We start from the raw sequence: 10,498 nt of genomic DNA, 5'->3' as shown, positions 1-10,498 counted from the left end.
CACAAAAAATAGTTAACAAATAGCATTTCTCACATGTCTACTTTACATCAGTGCAATTTTGGAAACATAATTTTTTTGTTAGGGAGATTTTTTTTTTTCATTTTTCCAACAAAATTTACAAAATCATTTTTTTAGGGACCACTTTACATTTGAAGTGACTCTGAAGGGTCTATATGACAGAAAATACCCAAAAGTGACACCATTCTAAAAACTGCACCCCTCAAAGTGTTCACATTGAAGAAGTTTATTAACCCTTCAGGTGCTTCACGAGAACTGAAGCAATGCTGAAGGAAAAAAATGAATATTTACCTTTTTTTCACAAAAAATTTACTTTACCAAACTTTTTTATTTTTATGAGGATAATAGGAGAAAATGGACCCGAAAATTAGTTGTGCAATTTCTGCTGAGCACACAGATACTCCATTTGTGGGGGAAATCCACTATTTGGGTGCACGGCAGGGCTCAGAAGGGATGGAACGACGTTTGACTTTTTCAACACAAATTTCCCTGGAATCAGGAGCGGACACCATGTCGCGTTTGGAGACCCCCTGATGTGTCTAAACCAGGGGTCCTCAAACTTTTTAAACGGGGCCATATCGCGGTCCCTCAGACCACTGGAGGGCCGGAATATAGTTTAAAAAAAATTAGGACCAAATTCATATGCACACTGCACATATCTTATTTAGAAATAATAAAACAAAATAGGAACAAATACAATATTAAAAATGAAGAAGTAGTTAAATCATCAAACTTACCGATTTTTTGGGGTTCTTCGAATATCCTACACTTCGAGTCAATTTTTTCTTTCTTGATATCATTGTTTCCTAGGGATTCAAAATTGCTATTAGTAAAATACCAACATATATACAGCGCTACAAAAACAATATACCAGCAATAAAATTTCCCACACAGAGACATACAGACTGCACTGTCCATCAATGCGGCCTGATCAGTGCCCATCAATGCGGCCTGATCAGCGCCCATCAATGCGGTCTGATCAGTGCCCATCAATGCGGCCTGATCAGTGCCCCATCAATGTGGCCTGATCAGTGCCCATCAATGCGGCCTGATCAGTGCCCATCAATGCGGCCTGATCAGTGCCCATCAATGCGGCCTGATCAGTGCCCATCAATGCAGCCTGATCAGAGCCCATCGATGCGGCCTGATCAGTGCCCATCGATGCAGCCTGATCAGTGCACAGCAAGGCAGCCTGATCAGCGCCCAGCAATGCAGCCTGATCAGTGCCCATCAATGCGGCCTGATCAGCGCCCATCAATGCGGCCTGATCAGCGCCCAGCAATGCAGCCTGATCAGAGCCCAGCAATGCAGCCTGATCAGAGCCCATCAATGCGGCCTGATCAGTGCCCATCAATGCGGCCTGATCAGTGCCCATCGATGCAGCCTGATCAGTGCACATCAAGGCAACCTCACCAGTGCCCATATTGGTGGAACTCCACTTTTACCACAGGCTCAGACTAGTGTGGTGCAAGAATCCCCAATAGGCAGCATTGGTCCCTAAAAGGCAGGTAAATGTCCCCAATAAGCAGCACAGGTCCCCAATACGTAGCACAGGTCCCCAATAGGCAGGTAAATGTCCCCAATAGGCAGCACAGGTCCCCAATAGGCAGGAAAATGTCCCCAATAAGCAGCACAGGTCCCCAATACGTAGCACAGGTCCCCAATAGGCAGGTAAATGTCCCCAATAGGCAGCACAGGTCCCCAATAGGCAGGAAAATGTGCTCAATATGTAGCACAGTTCCCCAAAAGGCAGCACAGTTCCCCAATAGGCAGCACAGTCCCCAATAGGCAGCACAGTCCCCAATAGGTAGCACAGGTCCCCAATAGGCAGCACAGGTTCCCAATAGGCAGCACAGTTCCCCAATAGGTAGCACAGGTCCCCAATAGGCAGCACAGGTCCCCAATAGGCAGGAAAATGTGCTCAATATGTAGCACAGGTCCCCAAAAGGCAGCACAGTTCCCTAATAGGCAGCACAGGTCGCCAATAGGCAGCACAGGTCCCCAATAGGCAGATACAGGTCCCCAATAGGCAGGTACAGGTCCCCAATAGGCAGGTACAGGTCCCCGATAGGCAGCACAGGTCCCCAATAGGCAGGTACAGGTCCCCAATAGGTAGCACAGGTCCCTAATAGGCAGGTAAATGTCCCCAACAGGTAGCACAGGTCCCCAAAAGGTAGCACAGGTCCCCAATAGGCAGGTAAATGTCCCCAGTAGGTAACACAGGTCCCAAATAGGCAGGAACATGTCCCCAATACGTAGCACAGGTCCCCAAAAGGTAGCACAGGTCGCCAATAGGCAGCACAGGTCCCCAATAGGCAGATACAGGTCCCCAATAGGCAGCACAGGTCCCCAATAGGCAGGTACAGGTCCCCAATAGGTAGCACAGGTCCCTAAAAGGCAGGTAAATGTCCCCAATACGTAGCACAGGTCCGCAAAAAGGTAGCACAGGTCCCCATTATGCAGCACAGGTCCCCAATAGGACCCGGAGTTAAAAAGAAAAAAAAAATCTCTGTCTTCTTCCAGCACAGGCACAGGCGGCGTGACGTCATCAGGCCGTGCAGGCGGCGTGATGATAATCACATTGCCTGTGTGGTCTCTGCTGCATACTGAGGGCTGCGTAACGCCTTTCCTCGGCGCCTCGTCCCGCCCGCGATTACAGGGCCCGTTGGCCCTGTAATCAGTGCAGTTTAATGTCGGCCTGGCCAGGGGCCGGATAAAAGTCCTTCGCGGGCCGCATGTGGCCCGCGGGCCGTAGTTTGAGGACCCATGGCCTAAACAGTGGAAACCCCCCACAAGTGACACCAATTTGGAAACCACACCCCTCAAGGATTTTATGCAGGGGTACAGTTAGCATTTTCAACTCACAGGTATGACACAGAATTTGATAACATTAGATTGTCATATTGAATATGTCATAATTAGTGTTGAAAACAGATACAAAATATCCAACAATACAAATATCCAATTTATTCAGATGCTGAATAAAGATTTATTTTTCACATAAGCATATGTAACATTTCAGGCTTTTCTTTGACCTTCATCAGACTAGAAATAATAGAAAAAACAAGTATATAAAAAATATAATAAATTGTCACAAGGTAATATAGATCAACAGTGTACATTTTATGCATGTAAAAAAATGACAACATAAGGCAAACATATGGAAAAGACAGGTTTCTAGAAAGAGGTGACTGAATTAATATATACAATGATGTAGATTCAATGACCTCAGTCATTAGGCGAGTAAATGACAGACTTCTGATACTTAGCTATTGAGTGACATCATTGTGACTATTACAGGGATCATACGTACAAGGTACAGTACATATGCATAACATGCATCAAAAACAAAGATACTATTGTTAAACTCCTGTTACAAATGGAGCAGTTTGATAACTTCATTATGATAGGACCCATAGAGAAAATGCAGATATGAGGGAATCTGAAAACAACAGATCACCCATGTAATTGCTACCCATAGTCGCAAGTGTGTATAACAAACAAAAAGCGTTGGTCATAATGAAGAGAGTACCTTACCCAATATGTGAGGAAGAGAGAGGTCCAGATGTACAGGCGCTGCGTGGTAATGGAAAAATGCCAGTAGGAAGACGCCCTAACATGAATGGTGGACCAGTACGCTCTAATATAGTATGAGGACCGGACATAGTGCGCCGGAAATGACCTCAGTGGAATGCTGGTCTAGCGCAGGTGGCCGGCTTACTGGAAGTGCGTCACTGTGACTCATCAGAGCGGAAGTACCCGGTGGAACGCTAGTGTGGAACGCAAACAGGAAGAAGAAGGTGTGGAAGGCGGTCCAGGCTCATGAATACAAGATGACTCATCGCTGGAACGTGTTAATTAGATAAGTATCAGAGAAATAAGAGGAAAATCACGGCATGACCTAGGAGACATTAAAGAAGTTACATTAAATAAAATAAAATATATATGAAACAGAGAAACATTGCATCAGTTATTCTTATGAATTATAATATGTCAGAATATGACTATAATCGGGTTCCTAAATGGCATATAAGAATAAACCTTATTATAAAGATATACTATAAAAGGTATACATATATCTTTATCCCTTGTATGTTATACATTACACTACACGATAGGCAATCATAAGCCTTAAACTTTTTACAATATTAAATCAGAATTATTAATATATATATATATATATATGGATATATATATACACTCACTGGCCACTTTATTAGGTACACCTGTCCAACTGTGTGTTAAGACTTAATTTCTAATCAGCCAATCACATGGCGGCAACTCAGTGCATTTAGGCATGTAGACATGGTCAAGACAATCTCCTGCAGTTCAAACCGAGCATCAGTATGGGGAAGAAAGGTGATTTGAGTGCCTTTGAACGTGGCATGATTGTTGGTGCCAGAAGGGCTGGTCTGAGAATTTCAGAAACTGCTGATCTACTGGGATTTTCACGCACAACCATCTCTAGGGTTTACAGAGAATGGTCCGAAAAAGAAAAAAAATCCAGTGAGCGGCAGTTCTGTGGCCGGAAATGCCATGTTGATGCCAGAGGTCAGAGGAGAATGGGCAGACTGGTTCGAGCTGATAGAAAGGCAACAGTGACTCAAATTGCCACCCGTTACAACCAAGGTAGGCAGAAGAGCATCTCTGAACACACAGTGCGTCGAACTTTGAGGCAGATGGGCTACAGCAGCAGAAGACCACACTGGGTACCACTCCTCTCAGCTAAGAACAGGAAACTGAGGCTACAATTTGCACAAGCTCATCGAAATTGGACAGTAGAAGATTGGAAAAACGTTGCCTGGTCTGATGAGTCTCGATTTCTGCTGCGACATTCGGATGGTAGGGTCAGAATTTGGCGTAAACAACATGAAAGCATGGATCCATCCTGCCTTGTATCAACGGTTCAGGCTGGTGGTGGTGGTGTCATGGTGTGGGGAATTTTTTCTGGGCACTCTTTGGGCCCCTTGGTACCAATTGAGCATCGTTGCAACGCCACAGCCTACCTGAGTATTGTTGCTGACCATGTCCATCCCTTTATGACCACAATGTACCCAACATCTGATGGCTACTTTCAGCAGGATAATGCGCCATGTCATAAAGCTCGAATCATCTCAGATTGGTTTCTTGAACATGACAATGAGTTTACTGTACTCAAATGGCCTCCTCAGTCACCAGATCTCAATCCAATAGAGCATCTTTGGGATGTGGTGGAACGGGAGATTCGCATCAGGGATGTGCAGCCGACAAATCTGCGCCAACTGTGTGATGCCATCATGTCAATATGGTCCAAAATCTCTGAGGAATGCTTCCAGCACCTTGTTGAATCTCTGCCACGAAGAATTGAGGCAGTTCTGAAGGCAAAAGGGGGTCCAACCCCTTACTAGCATGGTGTACCTAATAAAGTGGCCAGTGAGTGTATATATATATACACACATACATATATGTACATATACATACATATACATACACATATACAGTACATACATGCCCATACACATACTTTGAATGGTAAAAAAACTAAAAATCCAGATGTAAATCAGTGTAAACCCGTAATGTCATATTTTCTATTTAAACCCATAGGTTCTAAGCTCTGTAAAAAGTAGATCCAATATGCTTCTCTTAATTGAAGCTTCTTAGTTAAATCACCACCTCTTCTATTTGGACTGACTTGTTCCAACACAAAAAAACGCAGTTGTGTAATTGTGTGTCCTGCTAAATGAAAGTGATTTGGAATCGGAAGATGATACTTTTTACAACGTATGTCCGATTTGTGATGTGAAATACGATCCTTAATAGCCTGTGTGGTTTCCCCATCATATCTCTTGCCACATGGGCATTTGATGGCATATATGACAGATTTAGAATCACAGGTATAGAAACCTGTTAAAGGAATTTCAAAACCCGTGAGTGGGTGGGAAATTCGGGGACCTTTTACAACATTAGCGCATTTCGCGCATTACAGGCAAGGGAACGTACTCTTACGTTGTGTATGAAGAAATGTTTGTCTTGGTCTTTTATTCGGGGTGCAGCTGGGCCCATTTGGTCTTGTAAACTGCGGTGTCTGTTCACACGGCATGCATTTTGTTAGCGCCAGGCAGCCCGCCTGAGCTAATAGAAGGGTGTTGGTACTAGGCTGGCCTGGATGCTGTGCATGGCCTTAGTGTGAACAGTGCCGCATACAAGTTGTTTTGTGCATCAACATACCAGGCAACCGCCCCCTCCATGTATTGGTAGGCTGCGAGCAGTTGCTTGATTGGTATTCTTGCACCTGTGTTGCCATCTTTATTATATGGGTCCACTGCATCCTGATAGTGCATTTGTTTGGAGGCCTGTACGGGTAAACCTTGTTGTTCTCTTGCTGTTTTCCATTATTGGAGGATTTTCAAGTCCTCTTTTTGTACTTTGCTGTATTTGTATTTAGTATTTAGTGTTAGGTACCCGTAAACGTGGAGATCTTTGACGTAGGTTACGGGCTCACGTATTTTGGCCAAAATATCAGCTAATACTCCACATTTTTTTAAATGTGTTTTTTGCACTTTTTATTCGGGGTGCAGCTGGGCCCATTTGGTCTTGTAAACTGCGGTGTCTGTTCACACGGCATGCATTTTGTTAGCGCCAGGCAGCCCGCCTGAGCTAATAGAAGGGTGTTGGTACTAGGCTGGCCTGGATGCTGTGCATGGCCTTAGTGTGAACAGTGCCGCATACAAGTTGTTTTGTGCATCAACATACCAGGCAACCGCCCCCTCCATGTATTGGTAGGCTGCGAGCAGTTGCTTGATTGGTATTCTTGTACCTGTGTTGCCATCTTTATTATATGGGTCCACTGCATCCTGATAGTGCATTTGTTTGGAGGCCTGTACGGGTAAACCTTGTTGTTCTCTTGCTGTTTTCCTACAGTCAGGGCCGAGCCAATGTTGGCGCTAATGATTTTCTTCTTCAAATTGCTAGGTCTTCTGAAACATGGAAGGAATGGTACCTCGAAATCTGGGACATCAGGAAAACTATCTCGCAATACATACCAGTGTTTTCGAATTTTGTTATGAAGTTTGTATGGGAAATGGTAGTATTACCAGATAGATCAGATCTATTCCGACATTGAAGGAGTATTTTATGAGGATAGCCTCTCTGTAAAAACTTAGTTTCCATCTCGTCCATACGCTGTGAACAATGCTCAGGATCACTGACTATTCTTCGCACTCTCTCAAATTGAGAGAGTGGAACTGATTTCTTTATTGCCCTAGGATGGCAACTTTGGTAAAGTAGCAAATTGTTCCAGTCAGTGTCCTTAACGTAAAGATCCAATGTTAGGTTACTTTCTCTGTCTTGTAGTATTGATTTGATTGATTTGATCAAAAAATTGTTGTAGGCTATCGCTCGTTCCTCTCCAAAGACAAAAAATGTTGTTGAAATAGCAACGCCATAATAAGCAGTGAGTCTGGTACAATTCATTTGAGTAGATAAAGTCTGATTCAAAAGAAGACATGAAGCAATTTGTGGAGGGTGGGGCCACATTGCTGTACCCTGAATTTGAAGATAAAAAGTATCTTCAAAAATAAAAAAGTTCTTTGTAAGGACTAGAGTTGAGCGAAACGGGTCGAAAAATTTCAAAAGTCGCCGACTTTTGGCAAAGTCGGGTTTCATGAAACGAAACCCGACCCTAGGATGAGGTCAGCCACGAGGTCGGCGACTTACGCGCCAAAGTCGCGTTTCAAAAGTTTGTTTTGCGCTCTTTTTCAGCCAATCAGGATCCACGGACACTGTGGGCAACGTGATGACATAGGCAGGGGTCACCACCATCTTTCAGAAGGGCATGCAAGTGATTGGCTTGCTTTGGTGGGCGTCACAGGGGGTATAAAAGGGCGTGCACGCCGACCGCCATCTTACTTCTGCCGATATCAGTATAGGGAGAGGTTGCTGCTGATTCTGTAGGGAGAGCGTTAGGCAGGGAAGAAGACAAAAAAACTGCTTCTGCTGCTAGCGATTTGGCCTGCACAACACACCAGTCACTGTGTGTGCAGTGAAAGGGGAGGCTATATAGTGGTGTATCAGTGGTGTTGGTTGTTGGGCTGCCTTCTAAGGCTTCCTGACATTCCTGCATTGCTGTTTACCCACTGCTCCGCAAACTGCTTTTTTAAAAGCAATCCCAATTTTTTTTTTTGTCCTGCTGAGAAGAAAAAAAAACTGCTTCTGCTGCTAGTGATTTGGCCTGTACAACACACCAGTCACTGTGTGTGCAGTGCAAGGGGAGGCTATATAGTGGTGTATCAGTGGTGTTGGTTGTTGGGCTGCCTTCTAAGGCTTCCTGACATTCCTGCATTGCTGTTTACCCACTGCTCCGCAAACTGCTTTTTTAAAAGCAATCCCATTTTTTTTTTTTGTCCTGCTGAGAAGAAAAAAAAAATGCTTCTGCTGCTAGCGATTTGGCCGGCACAACACACCAGTCACAGTGTGTGCAGTGCAAGGGGAGGCTATATTGTGGTGTATCAGTGGTGTTGGTTGTTGGGCTGCCTTCTAAGGCTTCCTGACATTCCTGCATTGCTGTTTACCCACTGCTCCGCAAACTGCTTTTTTAAAAGCAATCCAATCTCCCTTATCCTCTAGTCACTTTTGTCACAGCTGTGCCATCGAGCCTGTCACATAGCGCTCAGATATCAGTGGGCCTCACACAATCCAAAAGTGTCCAGTGTCCACAAGTGTGTGCAGAAATTCAAAATCTCCCTTATCCTCTCGTCACTTTTGTCACAGCTGTGCCATCGAGCCTGTCACATAGCGCTCAGATATCAGTGGGCCTCACACAATCCAAAAGTGTCCAGTGTCCACAAGTGTCTGCAGAAATTCAAAATCTCCCTTATCCTCTAGTCACTTTGGTCACAGCTGTGCCATCGAGCCTATGACATAGCGCTCAGATATCAGTGGGCCTCACACAATCCAAAAGTGTCCAGTGTCCACAAGTGTCTGCAGAAATTCAAAATCTCCCTTATCCTCTCATCACTTTTGTCACAGCTGTGCCATCGAGCCTGTCACATAGCGCTCAGATATTCATTGGGCCTCACACAATCCAAAAGTGTCCAGTGTCCACAAGTGTGTGCAGAAATTCAAAATCTCCTTTATCCTCTAGTCACTTTGGTCACAGCTGTGCCATCGAGCCTGTCACATAGCGCTCAGATATTCATTGGGCCTCACACAATCCAAAAGTGTCCAGTGTCCACAAGTGTGTGCAGAAATTCAAAATCTCCTTTATCCTCTAGTCACTTTGGTCACAGCTCTGCCATCGAGCCTGTCACATAGCGCTCAGATATCAGTGGGCCTCACACAATCCAAAAGTGTCCAGTGTCCACAAGTGTGTGCAGAAATTCAAAATCTCCCTTATCCTCTAGTCACTTTGGTCACAGCTGTGCCATCGAGCCTGTCACATGGCGCTCAGATATTCATTGGGCCTCACACAATCCAAAAGTGTCCAGTGTCCACAAGTGTGTGCAGAAATTCAAAATCTCCCTTATCCTCTCGTCACTTTTGTCACAGCTGTGCCATCGAGCCTGTCACATAGCGCTCAGATATCAGTGGGCCTCACACAATCCAAAAGTGTCCAGTGTCCACAAGTGTGTGCAGAAATTCAAAATCTCCCTTATCCTCTAGTCACTTTGGTCACAGCTGTGCCATCGAGCCTGTGACATAGCGCTCAGATATCAGTGGGCCTCACACAATCCAAAAGTGTCCAGTGTCCACAAGTGTCTGCAGAAATTCAAAATCTCCCTTATCCTCTCGTCACTTTTGTCACAGCTGTGCCATCGAGCCTGTCACATAGCGCTCAGATATTCATTGGGCCTCACACAATCCAAAAGTGTCCAGTGTCCACAAGTGTGTGCAGAATTTCAAAATCTCCTTTATCCTCTAGTCACTTTGGTCACAGCTGTGCCATCGAGCCTGTCACATAGCGCTCAGATATTCATTGGGCCTCACACAATCCAAAAGTGTCCAGTGTCCACAAGTGTGTGCAGAAATTCAAAATCTCCTTTATCCTTTAGTCACTTTGGTCACAGCTGTGCCATCGAGCCTGCCACATAGCGCTCAGTTATCAGTGGGCCTCACACAATCCAAAAGTGTCCAGTGTCCACAAGTGTCTGCAGAAATTCAAAATCTCCCTTATCCTCTCGTCACTTTTGTCACAGCTGTGCCATCGAGCCTGTCACATAGCGCTCAGATATTCATTGGGCCTCACACAATCCAAAAGTGTCCAGTGTCCACAAGTGTGTGCAGAAATTCAAAATCTCCTTTATCCTCTAGTCACTTTGGTCACAGCTGTGCCATCGAGCCTGTCACATAGCGCTCAGATATTCATTGGGCCTCACACAATCCAAAAGTGTCCAGTGTCCACAAGTGTGTGCAGAAATTCAAAATCTCCTTTATCCTCTAGTCACTTTGGTCACAGCTGTGCCATCGAGAATGTCACATAGCGCTCAGATATCAGTGGGCCTCA

The 10,498-nt window shown here is 44.9% G+C and overlaps 1 long non-coding RNA gene across 1 annotated transcript in view; it reads right to left on the bottom strand.

Moving 5' to 3' along the window:
* Positions 1 to 2,992: 2,992 nt before the first annotated feature.
* LOC141084795 (uncharacterized) overlaps positions 2,993 to 10,498 on the bottom strand; it is a 524,917-nt gene continuing 517,411 nt past the window's right edge. Inside the window, exon 3 of the long non-coding RNA XR_012231120.1 lies at positions 2,993 to 3,919. This is a non-coding gene — a long non-coding RNA (uncharacterized lncRNA). The remainder of the gene's footprint in view (positions 3,920 to 10,498) is intronic.

Source organism: Dendrobates tinctorius, unplaced genomic scaffold, assembly GCF_039654945.1.
Source record: "Dendrobates tinctorius isolate UK_male_01 unplaced genomic scaffold, ASM3965494v1 ptg000006l, whole genome shotgun sequence".
In the NCBI taxonomy this organism is placed as follows: Eukaryota; Metazoa; Chordata; class Amphibia; order Anura; family Dendrobatidae; genus Dendrobates; species Dendrobates tinctorius.
The sequence above is the reverse complement of the archived record's forward strand: the minus strand, read 5'-3'. Positions and strand labels throughout refer to the sequence as shown.